This window comes from Corylus avellana, chromosome ca5, assembly GCF_901000735.1.
Source record: "Corylus avellana chromosome ca5, CavTom2PMs-1.0".
Lineage (NCBI taxonomy): Eukaryota > Viridiplantae > Streptophyta > Magnoliopsida > Fagales > Betulaceae > Corylus > Corylus avellana.
The window spans coordinates 11,525,761-11,534,239 of record NC_081545.1 but is presented as its reverse complement, the minus strand read 5'-3'; positions in this window follow the sequence as shown (position 1 = coordinate 11,534,239).

Genomic DNA, 8,479 nt, shown 5'->3' with positions numbered 1-8,479 from the left:
ACAAAACTTTTGTTGCTTCCATATATTACCAAGGTGATTGGAACAAAAGAAAAGAAAGAAGAAAAATCTCTAAAATTGTTGAGAGATCAAAGCCTAGAGTATGAAATAACAAAACTCATAGCTCAAATAAGAAAGGTTGATAAAAGTAGAAAGAAAATCAATTCTATTTTTAAAACAAACACAAAATCTGTCCTGTTTTGGGAATATAAAATCAGCCCTATTATCAAAATGGATACAAAAATAGCATGTTTGTGTCATACTTCTATTAGAACCCTAAATACATTAATTATCGGGTCATTAGTCTTAATCCCACATAAGAAATAGCTCCCAAGTCTTCATCAACCCATAAAAAAATTGTGTCTTACAAATTTTTGCTCAATAACTCTTTTAAGTTTGCATGATGAACAATATGTAAATACTTCATTTGCTCATTTAAATAAAAACTTTCATCAAATACTTCATATGCATCTAATTTTTTAACAATTTCGCACAACCAATTCCAAACCGAAAATGTCTGAGACTAGCCCAAAATTTTGGTGGGAACACCTTCGATGCTTACATTTGTAAGAAATTTTCTTTGATGGAAACGAAAATGTAATAACAATAAGCTGTGTAGAATGTGCACTTAGAGTGGTTGTCATTCCTTACTTATGTAGAGTATTTCTTCCCCTTGTATGGTTCTAGCCGGTGTCGCCAGCTGATAGGCTACGACCTTGGTCAAGTGTGGCAATCGGTTTATGTCCTATAGTAGTGTACGTCCTTTATCAAGTGTCATTTGCTAGAAAGGAACGGTCGTGGCAGGGTAGTGGCGTTGAAATCCTTGCATTCTATAATCGTTATTAGGCGACATGTAGTGCTACGTGCCTACTAGCAGGTTAAAAGCATTGCCTAATTCTTTTTTTGAGAATATTGGAATAGTTAGGATGAGGTAGCAGAATTATCCCCTCCATGCTTCCCCTTTTGCTCTTTGAACAACTGGCTGGCTGATCCTCTTGGCCCAAGAGGATCTAGGATCTACGGTTTGAGTCTAATTGCTCAACCAAAATGGCTCTCTTTAGCTCCAGGCCAACAAGATGGATACAAGGTATATCAATTTCCTTATTACATAACAAAAGAGTTTACTTCTACGAGATTACTATCATTGGAGTAGGTGTCACAGGTTTGATTTTTCACCTTCAAACGAGACACTTGATGGCCCTAGACCAAATCACCAAGCAATGTTTAGGCAGCCCTCAACTCCCCAAGCAAAGCACACAGCAGTGCCTAGGAAGCCTTCTCACCAACAAAGGTTAGGTAAATTACAATGCACAGCACAAACACAAGGATACAACAACTATTTCATAAAAGCAATACCTCACAACCTTTACGCTCAAATCCAACGAATGTACAAGGGGTGACTAGAGTCTTTACACTCATCCACCAAGTCTTTACATGGAGCACTCGAATGGCCTAGCCACTAGGGGTAGGCAAATTAACCGTCTACCGATTATCGACTGCCTATTGACCGAGAACTGACCGACACCGCTTAACCGATGGCCGGTAGGCAATAGACTTTTTCTATTTCCAACAAACTCGGTTCGGTAGGCGGAATAACATTTTCTAACCGAACCGACTTTACTGGCCAATTTTCAATTTCGTTGCTTACCGACATTACCAATCGCAATTTGGTAACAGAACAAAAAGTTGGCAGAATAAGTCGGTGAAAATTTCGATTTTGCCGACAATGGCGGTGCAAAATGCGAAAACCTCATTTTCATAACCGAATTATCCAACTCCCACCCCTACTAGCCACTAAGGCTTTACAAGAGACAACAAGAGAATACATCACTCACACAACACTCTAATGTTGCTCACAAGTCACTCACAACACCCTTTGGCTCTCACAGCAACCAAAAACTCTCTTCTGGCAGCACTCTCAACATTCTCAACAGCAGCAACTAAACTCCCAAGCAGCTATTTATAAGGTTAAATACTTTATTAGTATTTGGGTTTGCACATTTTTATTTTTTCTCACATACGGTTCAAATCTTATTATAAATGGTACTTGACTTACGGAAAAATACCAACTTAGTACCTCTATTAGGTTCTGTCACACGTGTCATCACATAGAACTGTCACGTGTCCTAAAAAATTAAAAATTGAAAATTTATGGGGGTGGTTTAGCCACCCCTAGATGAGCCACCCCCAATGAACAAAATGGGGGTGGCATAAATTTTTCAATTTTTCTTTTAGGTTTAGTTTTTTTATTATTTTAAATTATATGTGGCATTTCTAAGTGACGACACATGGCATTCTATTAGTTTGGGCTAACGGAACCTAATGAAGGTATTAAGTTTGTCTTTTCCTGTAAATCAAGTACCATTTATGATACGATTTGAGCCCTAAATGAAAAATAAAAAAGTGCAAACTCAAATACTAATAAAGTATTTAACCCCTATTTATAAGCCCCAGCAAGGTCTTCAGCTCCTAGTAGTGGGTTCCACCTAGCACATACCCACTACCTCAATCAGGTAACCAACAAGGCATGTCGACACCCCACAACTTGTCTTTGTTCACTACATTAAGGCTTAATTAGGATTAAAAACTCTCTAATTATAAATTAAAGATGTTAGGGATGGTTATCGGTTTGTAAAGTGTAAGATCTTGGACTTTTTAAGAATTTTTTGTCGGGAAAAACGTTCGAAGTTGGATTCGAATGATCGAATGGGAATATTCGAGATTGGATTCGAACGTCCGATGTCTGCCGAAAGTTTTTTTTAAAAAAAAAAAAAAAAATTGGACACCTTAGCCCCACTACTCGCCCTAGCTCGCCTGTTGATAGAACCCAATGAACCTAAGCCTCCATTTACGTTTTCTTATAGTTTAGAAAAGGATACAGTGTGTGTGTGAGAGAGGGGTAGGAGAGAGAATGTGTCTATTATTCAAATGAGATAACTTTCTTAGTCTGACCTTGTTTTTATTAGTATTGTTAGACTATCATCTTGTTGTTTATCTATTGTTTGGTTTCATTTTCGTAGCTTAGCCTCTTAGAGCATTCCCATAAAAATATGGCTTCTTCATTGGGAATGCTCTTAGCTTGTGGTTTCGAGCCTCTAGGTTGATTATGCCCTTATAGATGTTGGATATTGCATGGGTAATTTATGTTTGTAGGTAAGGCCTTGTTATATTGTTAGTTTGGCATGAATAACCCCCTATTTAAAGAGTTCTAATGAAGACCCATGGATTGTGTTAAGGTTTTATGATGAGATTAATGAATGGTTAGCCACCTAATGATGTTGGACGTACTTTGTTATGCATAAAGGTCAGAACTAAAGGCAAAAAAAATTTCGTGAAAAAGGAAAAGATAAACACGTGAGGCCGCACCTGTGGTTGGTGCACAGACATTGGCCTCATCATGGCTAGTAAGTCTAATAGGTGGGCCTCATCATGTTGAGGGTGGGGAACGAGTTAATATGGAGGTGGGAGGCACATAAAAAATCACTTTTTGCTTTTTTAATATGATTAACATAATACGATTCTTATATGAATTTTTAAGAGACATGCTATATAGTAATTAAACTTGTTATATAATTGAGATGATTTGTTAATAAAAATTAGTTTTTTTATCAATAAGTGCTTGTAAAAAAAAAATCAATAACTAATTTTCACAATTAAAGTTATTTATATTATATGACAGTTGTATAACATTGCTCAATTTTTAAAAACGAATAATGCTATTTAGTAGGCTAATATATGATATATATAATTACGATGAAGTAAAAATAATGGTTAAATAAAAATCAAGACTGAATAAATTTTTTATTCATAGTAGATCTGGATCCATACGATGATTTGAGAAGGTAAAAGAGGGTGAATACTAAAACTGTGCGAGGGGCAACTTGGTAAAAGAAGCCCATGTAGACACAGTGAGACCGCTATCAGGTCGCAAAGGCAGAAATTTAGTTGGTATTTGACATAAATTTAGTTGAGGTCGGTTTCTATCACTTTCACCCATGTTTTGGTAAAATGTCCAAATTCTCCCTCTTTTTATGATTATGAAAGAAAAAAACAAAAAGAGCCTCGGACTCAGCCACGACTTACCCAGAATTTTCACTTTTTTTCTTTTCTTTTAAAAGAATTTCCATTTTTCTTTTTCTTTTTTTTTTTAAAAAAAAATTATGGTAGTTTAGGCATTTTAACAAAAAATGGGTGAAATTAAAAGGAACTAAAATATTAGATATCGAGGATCGACATTGCAAATTTTTAAACTTCAAAATTATGATTACAAAATCACTTATGCTTCGAGAGAGAATGTAAGTTTTCCTAACAACTTTGTTAAATATTTTTTGTCCAACATGGTTTTGTTTGGTAGGAAAGCCACATTTATTTGACATTATTATACTGTTAGTTACTATTCTTTCCAAGTGATTTTCAACTTGAAAGTCCAGTTCATCAAAATGACATTTTGGATACATAGACAAGAGAGGGGGGTATGACATGGTTCCTTTTACTGGCCCATCATATGCTTTACTCATAAAATCAAACAATTTAATGAAGTGAAAGATATTGTTCAATGTAAGGTGACCAATAAATTAGGTGTTATCTCAGCCCTAGGTGGATATTATTTGGGTAAAGTTTACTTAACCCTTCAAACTACCACTCTAATGATAATCTATCCCTCAAACTATCAATTGGGACAATTTATCCCATAAACTACCAAAATAATGACAATGTACCAGCAAAATGACGAAATTACCCTTGAAAAATTTTAGTATTTTTGTTTTTATTTTAATAAGGGTAGTTTCATCATTTTGTTAAAATTCGAGATACATTGTCATCGTTTTAATAGTTTGGGAAGTAAATTGTCGCAATTAATAGTTTTGAGGGTAAATTGTTATTGGAGTGATTGTTTAAGGAGGTTAAATGGACTTTACCCATATTATTTTATAAAAAACAAAAAAAAAACTGGTCCTTATTTTTTTCAATTGAATTTTATAAAATAATATCCACCTAGGACCATGAGAACACCTAATATTTCTCAATATAATTTGTCTACCATCTATATAAAGTTGTGTCTTCCATATATTCAAATTCATATAGACATCAGTTTACTGCATCTAGGGCTGGGTATCGGTCATATCGGTCTGGTTAATGGGCTTATCGGTCGGTAACTGATAAGCTATCGGTTAACCAAATCCTAACTAATTACCGATCGATAAGAAATGTTATCGAAAATTATCGGTCATACCGGTAATTGGTTAACTTGTCGGTTAAATTAGTTTTTTGTGGGCTTTTATTGGGCTTTAACTGGTTGCTAATTGGGCAAAAAATAAATTGTTTTTGAGGCTCAAATACGTTTTGTTGGGCTAAAGCCTAAAATAGGTTATTAAAAATTAGTTATTTTGGGGTATATTTTTGACTAAAATAGCTTATTGAAGCTTTTTTTTTTTTTTTATTGATCCATTACAATATAAAATAAAAACCAAAACAACGTCATTTTGGTTTCAAAAATAAATACAAAATTATAAAAAAATTAAAAATTAAAAAAATTTATCGGTCATATCAATTTTTCGATAACAAATTATTAACCGACCAATTACGGACCGATAAGCTTATCGGTATAAAATTTTTGACCGATTACCGACCAATAACTGTCGGTTACGGTTACTATTGGTTCGGTTAAATTCGGTAATCGGTAACCGATTAATCTGTCCACGCCTAACTACATCAATAGTATTAGATATAATTTCTCCCATGAGGATTATTTTTACCTCATATAAGAAATCTTATTTTCCAACACATTTGGTTGAAGATAATTCCTCTTATAATGCTGATATACTGCAATAATTGGACTTACTTCTCCAAAAAAAAAAATGCTGCAATAATTGGATAGAGTTGGAGAAAAGAAGACAAAATTAAGGGAAGAAAAAAGGCAAAAGAGATTAACGCCTTGTTTGGCAAAGGCCAAAAACTTGTCCTTTTTTTTTTCCTTTTTTTTTTTTTTTTTTTTTAATTTTTTAATATTTTTATTTATTATATCACATCAATTACTTTTTATTATTAATTAAATAAAAAAACTCACTATAAAACAAAACTTTTTCAATTTTTTATAAAAAATTCAAAATGTATATTTACTTTATATCCCATTAATCACTTCCAAATCAAACTCCCTACCAAATCTTTTGGCTTTTGCCATACAAAGGCCTAAGGATTTGATGTTGGCTTGAACATGGAATCAACCTCAAATACTTTTATCCAAAAGTTGCCTTGGAGACTGGCATCTTTAAAATATCCTCTTCTTTTTTTTTTTCTTTTTTTTTTTTTTTAATTTAAAGGATTAAATAATCATACTTTCTGAAAATTCGAAACCAAAAATCTTAAATTGCATAAAACCCAAAACTAAAATGAGAAATATAATTGAAATATATTTCCTCAAGGGGTTAATTTCGTTTTGACTGACTGTCAAAGCACAATGTTCTAGTTGAAAGCCACATGGCACCCAACAATGCCACATGGTAACGATAATCCCTACTCCATTCATTGCCAACCAAATTGTCCAAACAAAGTTCTATGTAGATCCCTTGAATTTTAGAAGAATTTTAGTTTCTAAAATTAGGAATTTAGGTTGTTCATTTTAATTCAATGGCTACTGTTATGCCACGTATCCTACTTATAATAAAATAATATTTAAATTTTAAAAATAAAATATAAAAGAAATAATAAAATTAAAAAATTAAAAAATAAAAATACTTTGGGGGTGGCAAGCCATCCCCAAAGGCCGGTTGGGGGTGGCCCCATGGCAAAAATGGGGTGGTTCCTTGCCATATGGGGTAGCCAATAACCCCAAATTATTTTTATTTGATTATTTTTTTAAAAAAAATTAAATATTATTTTATTATAAGTGGGATACGTGACAAGACAATAACCATTAAATTAAAATGAACGGCGGGATCCTTAATTCCATAATCTCGGATTCTCCAAGAAATTCGAGGGAATTCAGATCCACAATTTATTGCCTCTGTTAGTCAAATTTGGACCATTTTTTGGTGGCCCTCTTGTCATTTTCAAAGAAAATAAAAACAAGCAACAGCCCCCTTAATCTCTCACCCATTGGACTGACAATCCACTGCTGCTGACTGCTGAGGGAGAAAGACAAAGGCACAAGGCTAAATAATGGGCCCAATTCACTAAATGAAGGGCGGCCTTGGAATCTCTTCAGTGATTTCACAGTACAATTTAGGGCATAAATGAGATATCCAAAATTTGGATTTATTAGATTATTATAATATAACATGACATTAAAAATTAACCTTTGTTTGTTAATTTAACTGTCAATTTTAACTGTCCCAATTTTTATAACAGTCTATTAAATAGTATTACTTTTCTTACAGTTCACACGACATGAGAATCACAACTCAGCTTTTGCTAATGAAAACAAGTATTCATGTTTTGACATTTCTTACATTTGCATGTTCCAATCACCTAATTATCGCGTGTTCGAATCCGCTTGCGGTAGTAGATGCGTGAACTAGATGCTACTATAAAGGAGCTCTACCGGCTCACACTTTGGTGGGGTTGTGATGACGGGCTCGCCTTCCCAAGCAGTAGCTATGGCTCAAACCGAACATTTCACAACAGATGGGAACTCCGATGATTACGTCCAAAGGAGAAAACTACATTGGTCGCCCCTTTCCATCCTTTTAATTAAAAAAAAAAAAAACAAAAAAAAGAGAGGATGGAAAGCAACAGCAGTACAAGGACAGATTTGAGGGTCACTGCCTTAGCTAACACGGAAAATATGTCCCCAATAATAATAATTGATATTTTTCTCAGTTGCATGTTACAATCACCTAACAAAGGAGGAACTACTTTATACTTTAATGGCTACACCCATTAACGTCCTAATCTTGGGCCCTAAGCTATCATTTTCAAGTGGAACTCTCTTATCTCTCTCCCATCGGTTCCATCAAATTCCTTACACCCCATGAAAGCATGCACCACCACGGAATTGGAATAAAGGGAATTCTTTAAGAGTAATGTTATTAAATAAATTGTTATACGACTGTTATATAATTAAATAACGTGACAATGACAAGTATAACAATCTACTAAATAACATTTCTCATTCTTTAAACTCCAGCTCCTTGATTAGAGGCCTCTTCATAATAGTAAGGGGAGAGCTCCCCATCCTTCTTAGCAATCTTCGGCCTGCTCTCTGCGCCAGCCTCCTGCAGCAACTTCACCACCTTCCGCATCGAAGGGCGGTTAATGGGTAGCGGGCTGGTGCAGAGAAGGCCGATGTCAACGACTTTGCTAATCTCTTCCCTGTAATCAGAGCCTAGTTTAGCGTCGATTACATGGTCGACTCCCTTCTGGTCGACAGTGGTATACACCCATTTTACCAAGTCTTTCTCTCCAAATTCTTGATCAACCGGGAGCCTTCCTGTCGCCAACTCCAAAATCACCACTCCGAAGCTGTATATGTCGCTCTTCTCATTCA